The 14,785-nt window shown below is 42.9% G+C and overlaps 1 pseudogene; it reads right to left on the reverse strand.

The window, feature by feature from the left end:
- Positions 1-32: 32 nt before the first annotated feature.
- Positions 33-662, reverse strand: LOC129536618 (protein phosphatase 1 regulatory subunit 14B pseudogene; annotated as a pseudogene).
- Positions 663-14,785: the final 14,123 nt, after the last annotated feature.

A 14,785-nucleotide genomic window follows, 5' to 3' on the forward strand; every position in this document is an offset into this window, starting at 1 on the left:
AAGTCCCATCAGTTTAGTAATAATAAAAAAAAACCCAAAAATGGAAAACTGAGGGGGCAGGGAAGAGGCTCCTGGGCCAGGGGCACGGGGAGCCCTGCTTGTGGCACCAGGCCTGGCCGCAGGACCCCCTGGTATTGCTGTTGCTACGAGGTTGTGGGGCAGCGATTGTCCTGTAGAGCCACCGTTTAGCTGGGTCGAGGACCTTACTTCTTCTGGGGTGTGCTCAGCTTCTGCATGCCCCGGATCTTGTCCAGCAGGCCAGAGATGAAGACCTCAGTGGGTTTGTAACAGTCAACCAGCAGCTCCTTGACCCTGGCAGCCTGGGTATCATCGCTCTCCATGTCCAGGAGTTCATCCACGTCGATTTCCAGCTCTGGGATCTCCTCTTCCTGGCAGTCGTAGAGGCGAGTGAGCTGCTCCAGGATCCACTCTTCCAGGTTGAGGCGCTTCCGTAACTCCTTGCGGTCGTACTTGACCGTGACCTTCCCTTGGCGCCTCACTGGGCCCTCGTCGTTCCAGCCGCCCGGGCCCTCGCCTGCAGCCCCAGGGGGGCTCTGAAAGTAGACGCGGAGCCCTGGGCCGCCACTCCCCGGTCCGGGGGCCGGGGCCGCCAACGCCGCGCCCCACGCCGGGCCGCTGTCCCCCATGGCGGCCGCCGGGGCCACGTGCGCGCGTCGGGCCCCTCCCTGCACCGCCGCCTCCCGGACGCCCGCCGGCTGGCTCCGGGCCGCTGGCTCGGGTTAGCTCGTGAGCTCCGCTCCGCGCGGCTCCGCTGCGAGGGCGGCGGCGGAGGTGCCCGGGGGCAGCTGCAGCATGCGGAGCCCCGGGCCTGGCCTGGCCGCGCCCCGCCCCCTCCCCACCGATCCGCCCGCCCTTTGTCCCCCGCGGCCACCCAATACAGAAAACTTTTAAAGATTATAATAACATAGAACTTAAAGAAATGTCCTTAAATTTAATACAGGAGAAATAAATCTACTTAACATAAGGAGAATAAAAAAGTCAGTTGTCTGAATTCCTGGAGGAGTTAGACTTTTACTTCCTCAAGGTCAGCCTAAGAGTTATCCTGATTTTGTGTTTTCCTTCTTAAATTTCTCTTGTTCTACCACTTACCCCATACTTAACCCTTCCTATCCTCAGAGATCTCATTAAACTTACCAATCATAATTCAATGCATTCTAGTCACTAAGTTATCTAAAGAGAAGTAGAGGGCCTTATTGTGCTCATAAAAGTAAAGCTACAATGATAAGCCTAAATCATTGTTATTTGTAATTTTTCTTTCTGCTCAATATTTATATATGATTTGGTCAAAAATACAGATAAAAGTAATGGTGATAATATAAATAGTAGTATAAGTGTTCACAGAAACTTCACCAAGTTATTTGGCTGTAGTGCCTCATGTCTGTCACCCAGTCATTTTTGATCCTTTGTGACCCCATGGACTGTAGCCCACCAGGCTTCTCTGTCCGTGGAATTCTCCAGGCAAGAATACTGGAGTGAGTAGCCATTCTCTTCTCCAGGGGATCTTCATGATCCAGGGATCAAACTTGCATCTCTGGCATTGCAGACAGACTCTTTATCATCTGAGCCACGAGGGAAGCCTCAGTAGTATAAGCAAAGGAAGCTCACCTTCACTGAATGCTCATAATGTGCTAAGAACTTAATACTAAATGTCATTTAATCCTCAAATTAACCATATGAGATAGGTAAAATTATCAACCCATTCTAGAGTTGAGAAGACTGAGTTTTAGAGAGAATTTCATGCCCACATACCTTATGGACTAAATAGAAGAGACAGTCTTCAAGTCCAAAGCATGTGCCCTTACCAATTACATCAATATTTCACAAACTTTAATCAGTCAGGGATAACTTTCACATGTTTAAAATATCTATGCATTCTGTATTTCTACATTATTATTTACTTATATTTTCATTTAAAAATCAACTCTTTTTTAAAAAAAAAAAAAAAGTACCTTTAAAGATTTTAAAAAGAACAGGAAAAAATTCTTTAATGCTACATAAATGCCTGCAAAGACTTAGTATGAGAACTCCCCCTTTTAAATGAGAGATTCAAAGTGTTAGGTGTTATAAGTGTAATTAATGCTAAACTAAGTCTTTCTTTTGAACTAATCAGAAGAATCAAAAGAAAATTCAAAAAAAAATGATTTACTGTCTTAAAGTTCTTTAAAGCTTACCATCATATCAAACAGAAGGAGGAGTCCTGCACGAGAACCTTCTGCTGGAACCTGCCGCTCACCTCGAGAGACAATTCATTACACTTGGTTGTATCTAGATATGCTGTGATATCTATCAACAACAAGTTCACTTGGTTACAAAACAACTACATAAGTGAGGTCTTTGCAACAGGAAGCTTCTCCAAACCCCGGTGTCTGCTAGAAACAACAACAGTTCAGGGAAGAGTCTGATGGAGGGAAGAGACAAGCTGACTTCCAAAGTTACGTAATAGGGGTGGTAAACTAGTCTAATACAAGACCCAAGCCTTTTCTTTTAAAACAAATGGAATTAAGAATTAAGGTAGAGAATTCCCTGGTGGTTCACTGAAGAATCCGCCATGCGATGCAGGGGACAGGGCGTGATCTTTGGACAGGGAACTAAGTTCCCACACGCCACAGGGCAACTAAGTCCACGTGCTGTAACAAAAGACAGAAGGAAGACCCCACATGCCCCCTGCCACAGCCTAAATAAATAACTACTGCTTTTAAAAAGCATTAAGGTATAATAAGGTCCCAATTAACACCAGAATTTAGAAGAAAAATTTGTGAACTCTATCATAATAGGTTCCTGCAGATTTCATAAATTATAAATATATTTTAAAATCTATACTTTTATCTTCATAAAAGTTCCAGTTAATAATTTTGTAGATGCCATATCTTCAAGCACCCTAGGTACAAAGCTATGCTACAATTTTAACAAGAGGAAGGTCTGATTCATTTAAAAACCTGAGTCAGTCCTGGCATTAATAGTTGAGAATTTCTCTCCTGCAGGCCGACCCAGCGGCAGGTTTGGAAAAGCATGACTGTTCTCCATCCTGACTTCAGGGATCCTCACACCAGCACTCACTGAAGTACGTGTGTGCCAAGACGCTTCAGGAGTGTCCAACTCTCTGTGACCCTGTGGACTGTAGCCCACCAGGCGCCTCTGTCCAGGCAAGCATACTGGAGTGGGTTGCCATGCCCTCCTTCGGGGGATCTTCCTGATCCAGACAGGAATCAAACCCATGTCTCCTGCAGCTCTTGCATTGCAGGCAGATTCTTTACCTCTGAGCCACAGGGGAAGCCCCACCCACTGAGGTCTGGAAGACAACGCCCACATGGTGGTGGCCCTGAGATGAAGACAGGACTCATGACACAGAACTGAAGCAGTGGCCAGTTGTAAAGGGAGCCTCTTTTCTGAGTCCACAAAACATGGAGCTCCCTGACCACTTAACCTCAGTGAAAGCAGTTGCTGTCTTAAGGATGCACACAGTCTGCAGAGTGTCCTCTAGCGTCCAAAAGCTGTCATTGCATGTCAAACAGAGATCCTTCAGTCACCACCAGATCAGCAGTCCCTGCCCACAGCCCGATACTTGGTAGTCCACGTGGTGACTAGTCTTCAAGTTTCCACATGGTTTTCCACTCAGTCTTGATATCAGTAAACAAGTCAATCAAAGGAATTGAAAGCATCCCGATTTAGTGACCAAAAGGAGGCAACAGAGCAACCAAGAGTATGATCTGGAGACTGACAGCCTGGGAGGGTAAACCTTGCAGGTAAAACTTGCTCACTCTGCAGTCATGCACGAATGAAATCATCTTCCTGCTTCTCAGTGGACACATCTACAAAGTAGGGATAGCAACTTTATCACCTCATGGAATAATAATCCTGCATCAGTGCTAAGTCGCTTCAGTTGCGTCTGACTCTTTGCTACCCTATGGACGACAGCCCACCAGGCTCCTCTGACCATGGGATTCTCCAAGCAAGAATACTGGAGTGGGTTGCCGTGCCCTCCTCCAGGGGATATTCCCTGGAGATCAAACCTGCATCTCTTATGTCTCCTACATGGACAGATGACTTCTTTACCTTTAGCACCACTGGGAAACCCATAATAATCCTGCTACTGCTAAGTCACTTCAGTTGTGTCCGACTCTGTGTGACTCCATAGACGGAAGCCCACCAGGCTCCCCCGTCCCTGGGATTCTCCAGGCAAGAACACTGGAGTGGGTTGCCATTTCCTTCTCCAATGTTTGAAAGTGAAAAGTGAAAGTGAAGTCGCTCAGTCGTGTCCGACCCTTAGCGACCCCACGGACTGCAGCCTACCAGGCTCCTCCATCCATGGGATTTTCCAGGCAAGAGTACTGGAGTGGCTTGCCATTGCCTTCTCCTAGGAAGCAATAAATGTTATTAATCAAACCTGAGCCACTCTACCTCAGAATGTTTTTCTTATATTATTTTTTCCATTCTTAAAGCCACTTTCAGCATGTGCTTGCCACTATTATTTGCAGCCATTATCCTTCTGATAACACTGTTATAAAGCAGTGTTTCAATTATAATCCACAGTCTTCCAATGGGCTAGATTTTAGCGTGCTACAGACTGTTCAGTTACATAAATCATCCAACTCACTAGTTATACAAAGGAGAAAATCAAGGCCCAAAGAGATTAAGTGTCTTATCCCAGGTCACACAGCTGGCAGAGCTGGGACTGTCTAAAACTCAATGTGCCTGGCTTCCAGTCCAGTGCCCTTTTTATCACATAATTCATCTCATTCTTATTCTCCATCCATAAAAGTCAGCACAGATCACAGTCCAAATCAGAGGGAGCAGAGATACCAACTATTTCTGAAACACATCTTCCAGATGTGACAGCAACTAACCACTTTTTAAAGGCAGGTAGTGTTAGCCACAAGGTTACAAAGAAAAGACATTGGAAGAACTACTATGGAAGCAAAACGACAGTCAGCTCATGGACAGCTATACAGTCCATGGAATTCTCCAGGCCAGAATACTGGAGTGGGTAGCCTTTCCCTTCTCCTGGGGATCTTCCCAACCCAGAGATCAAACCCAAGTCTCCCGCATTGCAGGCAGATTCTTTACCAACTGTGCCACAGGGAAGCCCAAGAATACTGAAGTGGGTAGCTTATCCCTTCTTCAGCGGATCTTCCCAACCCAGGAATCAAATTGGGGTCTGCTGCTTTGCAGGCGGATTCTTAACCAACTGATCTATCAGGGAAGCCCCAGCTCAATAATGTCTGAAATTCATTGATCAGACCTTGATACACAGAAAAATATAAACAAACAGAGGAACCATTTTAATGTGCTTTACTTATTAACCAACCCATGATGCTTCTTCTGCTTCCCTGTCCTCAGTCCAGCCCTGGGGTTTAACGCCATGGCCCTACTAACACTAGTTCTTTCATTAGAACCAGGCTATCGTCCTGCCTTCCCTCCAGTTTACATCCTGCTCTCTCTCCTTCTTGAGTCCGGAGAGTGAGGAATAGAAAGATGACATTTAGTATTGCTCTGGAACTATCTTTACATAGATCTTCAGATGGAAAATTCATTGTCATTCAGGTCTCAACTGGATGTCACCTCCCCTCAGATGAATCTTTTCTCATGATAACCTAAAGCAGCCCATTATCATCTTATCACATTATCCAATGTTATTTTATTCTAGTACTAGTTACTACCTTCTGGGATCTTTTTCATTAATTTTTGTATTTACTTCTTCCCCAGAATGCATACTGTTAGATACGTTGACTGTCGGCATGTAAAGGATGTAAAGCAGTACCTGAGAATAAGTACTCAGTTCATGTTAGCTGAGCATTGCCTATGTTTACATTGTTAATTCCAAAGCCAAGATTAAAATTCAGATGTCTATCCACCAATTCTTTTCACTGCATTATGATTTCTAAATGACTTTATCTTGGAATATAATAAATTTGAAAATGTGCTACTTACTTTATCCATATTGATCTCTACCTACCTCTTCCTTTAAATTGAAATTATATTCATCTTTTAAGGCCGGTTTTATTTTCACCATGGTGCTTTTTTTAAATCACACAATCAAATTCACTCAATCCTTTCTCAGTAATACTTTAACGTCTTCATTACATTTCACTTCTGAAACTTATCTTGTTTTTTATCTGGTTCTACTGATAAAGGACAGAAATGGTATGGACCTAACAGAAGCAGAAGATATTAAGAAGAGGTGGCAAGAATACACAGAAGAACTGTACAAAAAAGATCTTCACGACCAAGATAGTCACGATAATGTGATCACTGACCTAGAGCCAGACATCTTGGAATGTGAAGTCAAGTGGGCCTTAGAAAGCATCACTACTAACAAAGTTAGTGGAGGTGATGGAATTCCAGTTGAGCTATTTCAAGTCTTGAAAGATGATGCTGTGAAAGTGCTGCACTCAATATGCCAGCAGATTTGGAAAACTCAGCAGTGGCCACAGGACTGGAAGAGGTCAGTCTTCATTCCAATCCCAAAGAAAGGCAATGCCAAAGAATGCTCAACTACTGCACAGTTGCACTCATCTCACACGCTAGTAAAGTCATGCTTAAAATTCTCTAAGCCAGGCTTCAGCAGTATGTAAACCGTGAACTCCCAGATGTTCAAGCAGGTTTTAGAAAAGGCAGAGGCACCAGAGATCAAATTGCCAACATCCACTGGATCATGGAGAAAGCAAGAGAGTTTCAGAAAAACATCTATTTCTGCTTCATTGACTATGCCAAAGCCTTTGACTGTGTAGATCACGATAAACTGTGGAACATTCTGAAAGAGATGGGAATCCCAGACCACCTGACCTGCCTCTTGAGAAACCTGTATGCAGGTCAGGAAGCAACAGTTAGAACTGTACATGGAACAACAGACTGGTTCCAAATAGGAAAAAGTGTATGTCAAGGTTGTATATTGTCACCTTGCTTATTTAACTTATATGCAGAGTGCATCATGAGGAACACTGGGCTGGAAGAAGCACAAGCTGGAATCAAGATTGCTGGGAGAAATATCAATAACCTCAGATATGCAGATGACACTACCCTTATGGCAGAAAGTGAAGAGGAACTCAAAAGCCTCTTGATGAAAGTGAAAGAGGAGAGTGAAAAGGTTGGCTTGAAGCTCAACATTCAGAAAACAAAGATCATGGCATCTGGTCCCATCACTTCATGGGAAATAGATGGAAAAACAGTGGAAACAGTGTCAGACTTTATTTTTGGGGGCTCCAAAATCACTGCAGATGCTGATTGCAGCCATGAAATTAAAAGATGCTTGCTCCTTGGAAGGAAAGTTATGACCAACCTTGATAGTATATTAAAAAGCAGAGACATTACTTTACCAACCAAGGTCCGTCTAGTCAAGGCAATGGTTTTTCCCGTGGTCGTGTATGGATGTGAGAGTTGGACTGTGAAGAAAGCTGATCGCCGAAGGATCAATGCTTTTGAACTGTGGTGTTGGAGAAGACTCTTGAGAGTCAGTCCCTTATACTGCAAGAAGATCCAACCAGTCCATTCTAAAGGAGATCAATCCTGGATGTTCATTGGAGGGACTGATGCTAAAGCTGAAACTGCAATACTTTGGCCACCTCATGAGACGAGTTGACTCACTGGAAAAGACTCTGATGCTGGGAAAGGTTGGGGGCGGGAGGAGAAGGGGACGACAGAGAATGAGATGGCTGGATGGCATCACCGACTCTGTGGACATGAGTTTGAGTGTACTCCGGGAGTTGGTGATGGACAGGGAGGCCTGGCGTGCTGTGATTCATGGGGTCGCGGAGAGTCGGACACGACTGAGCGACTGAACTGAACTGAACTGACTCTTAGCTTCTTTTTTTATCTAGACTATAAATTGTCTGAAGACAGTGATGCTGTCTAAGTTTTTTCCATTTCTCCCTATGCCTATCAGACTGCTTTGAATATAGAAAGTGAAAGTCACTCAGTCTTGTCTGACTCCTTGCAACCCCATGGACTACACAGTCCATTGTATTCTCCAGGCTAGAATACTGAAGTGGGTGGCCTTTCCCTTCTCCAGGGGAACTTCCCAACCCAGGGATCAAACTGGGGTCTCCAGAATCTTGCAGACAGATTCTTTACCAACTAAGCTATCAGGGAAGGTATTCAATAAATTCTTGCTAAATTAAATTATTTTTTCTCCATACAAAGATCTTGTTGATTTCCATAGATGTAGAGTGGTCATAAAACCATAAAAATCAAGGAGGCAGAACAACCTGTTTATTGACCCTAAATAAACACTAAAAAAAAAAAAAAAACCCTGATATTTCCAGGGAATATATTGGAACAACTAAGGTCCAAGGCAATATTCCATACATTCTAGAGTGATTTTCATGGAGGAATAAACTGTATCTCACTGACTCAGAACCTATAAACATTTTTCAAGTAATATCTACACAGGACGTTGAATTCCGAACAACTTTTGAAAACCACTAATCATTCACATTCTTCTCCAAATGTCACACAGTGTAAAACTGATGGATCTTTTGTGACCTGATGACATTTGTCTCCATTTCTGAAGGTATTATAATGGAAATGCAGTCTTATATCATCCTGCTACAGTTGGTATAAACCCACTAGATACTTCTTCAAAATATTTTGGGAATACACAGTGATGCAAACCAATGTCTGCCTGTCCCAGCAGGAGATAGTAAAAGACTTTACAAAGACCAGATGGGATTTAACAGCTTTAGTAAAACACAAAATGCTCCAAGAATGCTAAGTCACTTCACCAACAACTCAAAATAAATATATTTGATTTCCATTATATTTTTCTTTCTTAAGAAATTCTAAAATTTTCCAATAAAGGTTTTATCATAATCCTTTGACATTTAATTCCTCTTAAAATTAAATTAAAATTACTTACCCTTCATTTGCCCTTTGTATACTTTGTATACAGATTATTATTTGTGGACATAGCAACAACTTTCTAATTTTACCACAAGTCTAGAACATATGGAGTTCAAAATAAGCATATTCTTGATTTTAACATTGAAATGCTTCCTTAACCAGAAATCCAACAGTCTAATGTGGCTTTTTATTTGTGTTATATCCAACCTTGTAACTATGCAGGAGTTGATATTTTGGCAAATATTTTTAAAAACAGTAATTGCCATTCACTTAATAAAATATGACCTAGAAAGACAATACTACCTAATTTTATTTTAAAAGATGACTTGCGTGGATTTTTCAAGGAATATAAGATTGTGATCATAAAATGGAGTCAATTTTCTATTCACGGCAAGCAGAAGCACAGATAACCCTCCCCACTCCAAAAACACTCACTCATGCAATTGGATTTTATTGTGTGTTTTACTCAAATAACAAACACCCAGGTTGAGGGTAAGAAGAGACAGGATGTCTACAAATGTTCTCTACTATTGTTTTACTTAGATTAACATGAGAAAATGAATTGCTCTGCCCAACCACCTCTTAGAAATGGTTGCAGTCTGGAAGAAAGCTGAATGTCAACCTGAGATGAAAGTTTAGCTGTATATAATATACTGAGTACATAAACCGCAAATAAACCATAAGACAACTCAAGAAAAAAATGTATTCAGGTTGCCCAGCCCATGGACCATGCCTCATCCAAGAGCAGAGATGCTGCTTTCCACCCTCTGAACCACCCCACTCATCTCAGATAAGGAGACAATTCAAAGCAACAAGAGGCTACAACAGAAATCAGAGCAGCAGGAGTCAAACACCTGTCAGCTTACTTGATGACGGTTCCCAAACCAAAGAGGTCAAAGTCATGAATTTGCTCAAACAGGGGGTCAAGAAAGGGTCTCTGTTCACAGAGAGTGTCTTTAATCGCAAAGAGAATGAATGTCAGCAAAAAACAAATCTAATTATGTCACTCTCCTACTTAAAACTCTTCACTGGCTACCTCTGACCTCAGGAGAAAGTTCAAACTCCCTAGAATGCCATCCAAAACCTCCAGGACTTGGGTGAACTTATTTCTCTGGCTAGTCTCTCAACCTTCCCCCTTGACCTGTCAAGGTTGCTCAGCAACAGGCAATTCCTCACGAACACGCTAATCTTCCAACCTAGCACACCCTTCCCTCACCTCCTGACACTTCCATCCACAACCCAGGGCTCCACTTAGAGGGCAGCTCCTCCAGGAGTCCTGCATCCCTGAGTCTTTGGAGAGCAGAAAACCCTCCCACCAGCTGCTCCCAGTGCTCTGGTCCACATCCCATGGAGCTCACTGTATTCAAACTGTAGGGCAGTCTGTCTGTCTGCTGCCCTGCATTATTTAATCCTGAAAACTAATGAGGTAGGCCTTATGGTGCCATTTTACAGATAAAGAAATCAAGACCCAGAGATAACTTACTCAAGGTCACTTAGCTCATGAGGGGAGAAGAACTAAAACCCTATGTGAATTGTTACTTGCCCAATCATGTGTGACTCTTTGCAACCCCATGGGCGGTAGCCCACCAGGCTCCTCTGTCCATGGAATTCTCCAGGCAAGAATACTGGAGTGGGTTGCCATTCTCTTCTCCAGGGGGTCTTCCCAACCCAGGGATCAAACCCAGGTGTCTTGCATTGCGGGCAGATTCTTTAACATCTGGGCCACCAGGGAGCCCAGAACACTGTACCTTTCCTTAACTATCATACTATCCATTCATCCAGGATAGTTCATCCAAACATTATGAACTGTTATTATATTAACTGAGATCATAGAGAAAATGCTTGGACCTGTGACATGCGTATTTTCTCAATAAATATTAGCACATCATCATTATTATTAGCTTTAGCATTAGCATTATTACTGCTTGGTCAAAGTTCATCTCTTTCAAGGCAAAACTCCAGAAACCCTGCCAAACTCAGAATCTTTCTAAACAATGGAATCAATCATTAAGTGGCAGTTTTCTCAAACTACTTCCCCTCCTTTCATTCCTTGCTGCTGCTGCTGCTAAGTCGCTTCAGTCGTGTATGACTCTGTGCGATCCCGTAGACAGCAGCCCACCAGGTTCCCCCGTCCCTGGGATTCTCCAGGCAAGAACACTGGAGTGGGTTGCCATTTCCTTCTCCAATGCGTGAAAGGGGAAAGGGAAAGTGAAGTTGCTCAGTTGTGGCCGACTCTTCACGACCCCATGGACTGCAGCCTACTAGACTCCTCCGTCCATGGGATTTTCCAGGCAAGAGTACTGGAGTGGGTCGCCAGTGCCTTCTCCTTTCTTTCCTTAGAAATCTTCAAAACCAACCTGTAAAAAAAACACAAAATGAGGTTGCTCTAAATGAAATCTCCTTCCACTTCCTTCCACCAGCAATCATTCCTTGGTTATCGAGGGCTATGTTAAAAAGTCTTAAACAGTATGAGTTTCACATCTTTGGTGTCATTATTCTATTGCTGTTTTAGTGTGATAACATCTTGATCCTTTCGGCTTGACCTAAGCCCATTATATGTGAGGCCAAGGTAGAGTGCATTTTTACAAAATTCTTTATTTCTTTAGGGATGTGAAACTGAACCTTGTCCCAATGGCAGCAGCATCTATTTAAAGACAATCTGATTTTGTAGGAACTTAGATGGAAAACAATGAAAACAGGAACTGTCTGCTATTAAATATGTTTCCTGTAACCCAAGCTTGGTAAATTGAGTCTCTTGGTTTTGCTGCTGTTCCACCTCTGGGAGTCCTGTTTAAATCAACAGGGTTTTGTGAGTACAGATCAATGGCAGGATTTTCAGTTTCACAGAAAAACAAAACTTTCCAGGAGAAAGAATTGGCCAATACACAGCAAGCACAGTGTCTTAATTGCAAATGTTCTTTAGAGCTCTGAAAAACTGCGTTAGTTCACTGACTCTCGGATTCATTTCTCTGCATTGAGAACTAAGTGCACAATTTAACATACTTGGCATTTTCTTTTTGAGGGTGATCCAAACTTTGAAATGTCTCTTGCATTACAGGTCCAAAGAGCCCTTGTGAAAAATAAAATAAAACCTTTGGTTATCATCCTATTCACAGTAGACTGGAGTTGCAGTTTGTAGCTTTCAATTTCCTGAGAGTAAATGTAACATATTTAGCCATAAAAAATTCCAGTTAATAAATGATCATACAACTTTTTCTATGAGCGCCCATATATTCGAGACTTAGTTTCTCGATTTAGAATTCAGAGTTTTATTTTAGATTTATGGGTAAAAGAGTGAAGAGCAAAACCTTGGCCACATTCGCTGAAGACTAGACATTAGACATCAGCTCCAGTGAGAGCTCCTGGGTGTAGCAAGGGTTAAGTCTTTTATGGTGCAGGCAGGAGAACTGGACAGGAGGAAAGCAAGCAAAGAACTGAGGAAGTAATAGAACGGTAGTTTAAGAAGAGGGCGGAACACAGGAAAAACACTGAGGCACCCTCTTCCTCTATTAGTGTCTATGTAAAGATACCGCATTCCGTATCTAATCTCATCCCCATTCTGCAACTTCTAGAGATGAAGTGGGAACTCCTCAGCCATCAAGGAGTGAACCCTAAAGCACTAGGCTTTCTCCACCTCTTCTGTCTTCACAGTCTCCAAGAATCTGATAGAACAACAAGATCTGGGAGATGATCTTGGGCTGTTCACGGATCTCTAGGCTCCTGGAAACCTCAGAAGGGACCACAGGGTTCCATTCAGTGCTGCCTCCCTGTCCCTCCCAGCACGGAGAAGATGCATCACCTTCTCCATCCTACTCTCTTACTTCCAGGTACAAAATGCTCAAGGCTCTCATAACATAGGCCTATATCCTCACAGTTCAGTTCAGTTCAGTTCAGTCGCTCAGTCGTGTCCGACTCTCCGTGACCCCATGAATCACAGCACGCCAGGCCTCCCTGTCCATCAGCAACTCCCAGAGTTCACTCAAACTCATGTCCACAGAGTCGGTGATGCCATCCAGCCATCTCATTCTCTGTCGTCCCCTTCTCCTCCCGCCCCCAACCTTTCCCAGCATCAGAGTCTTTTCCAGTGAGTCAACTCATCGCATGAGGTGGCCAAAGTATTGCAGCTTCAGCTTTAGCATCAGTCCCTCCAATGAGCATCTAGGATTGATCTCCTCTAGAATGGACTGGTTGGATCTCCTTGCAGTATAAGGGACTCTCAAGAGTCTTCTCCAACACCACAGTTTAAAAGCATCGATTCTTCGGCGATCAGCTTTCTTCACAGTCCAACTCTCACATCCATACATGACCACGGGAAAAACCATTGCCTTGACTAGACGGACCTTGGTTGGCAAACTAATGTCTCTGCTTTTTAATATATTATCAAGATTGGTCATAAATTTCCTTCCAAGGAGCAAGCGTCTTTTAATTTCATGGCTGCAATCAGCATCTGCAGTGATTTTGGAGCCCAAAAAAATAAAGTCTGACACTGTTTCCACTGTTTTTCCATCTATTTCCCATGAAGTGATGGGACCAGATGCCATGATCTTTGTTTTCTGAATGTTGAGCTTCAAGCCAACCTTTTCACTCTCCTCTTTCACTTTCATCAAGAGGCTTTTGAGTTCCTCTTCACTTTCTGCCATAAGGGTAGTGTCATCTGCATATCTGAGGTTATTGATATTTCTCCCAGCAATCTTGATTCCAGCTTGTGCTTCTTCCAGCCCAGCGTTCCTCATGATGTACTCTGCATATAAGTTAAATAAGCAAGGTGACAATATACAACCTTGACGTACACCTTTTCCTATTTGGAACCAGTCTGCTGTTCACAGTTAAGCTCAAAAACCTTTACATACATGGAAACCATGCATTTTTCTCTGAGTATTATTTTCGTCTCTATTATGCCAAGAACTTGAAATTCATACTGTCTTTCTCTAAATTTCATGAATATAACTCTTTTAAAGTACAGAGAAAAACAATAGATTGACCATTTTAATGGTGCAAGCATGGTGATTTACATGCATCTTTCCAGGTTTTCTGAGAGGAATGGGAATAACCATTTTAAAGTAAAAAAGAATCTCGAAATGCCTAAAGGAAGCTACATAATTAATCTTTCATATCTAAGGTGTTGACAGTTAACATGGACTGCTATGGCTTTCAGTGCCTCACGACACAACTACCTTGAAAATTTATGCAAATTTGGGGTATATACACATTTTAGTATTTTATGTAGACAGGACTCATTGCTTTTATAAAATTTTAAATATGGTAGATGGCCCCCAAAAACAAGTTTTAGAGGAGTTACATTAATAAGAAGTGCAAATTTTTATTTCATACTATATTTCAGTCCTTCAATGCCACAAAATATTTGCCGTGGTTGAGCACTGTGCCTCTGACGATAAAGACACAGACTGAAGATTCTGCTGATGTAGATACCGACACAATAACAGCCATCTTGATTGTTTATCCTAGTCTCTTCCTGCTTTCTAAAGGAGCCCCTGTTTAATGAAGTGCCCATTCCAGGAGCAATCTCTACACCTACAGACCTACTTGTAGTTCCAGTACCAGTTACAAGGAATACTTAGACTCAACGATTGCCAGTATTTACTGAGAGATCCTGATGTATGTACTGGGCACCCTACGAAGAATTTTCTTCTCACTTGGTCTCCATAACAATCCCACCAGATTTCTATTGTTAGTATCCCCATTTCATATGTGAGAATTAGAAACGTATTAGTAAATCATTGCCCAAGGTTATGCAATGAGAAAGTGGTAAGACCGAAATCTAAACCCTGGAGACTTCCCTGGTGACTCAGTGGTAAAGAACCTGCCCACCAATGCAGGGACACGAATTCGATCCCTGTTCTGTGAGGATACCACACACAGCGGGGCGACCAAGCCCACGTGCCGCAACTACGGAAGCCTGTGTGACCCA

The sequence above is a fragment of the Moschus berezovskii genome, chromosome 6, assembly GCF_049115385.1.
Source record: "Moschus berezovskii isolate FMDL1 chromosome 6, NW_MosBer_1.0, whole genome shotgun sequence".
Lineage (NCBI taxonomy): Eukaryota > Metazoa > Chordata > Mammalia > Artiodactyla > Moschidae > Moschus > Moschus berezovskii.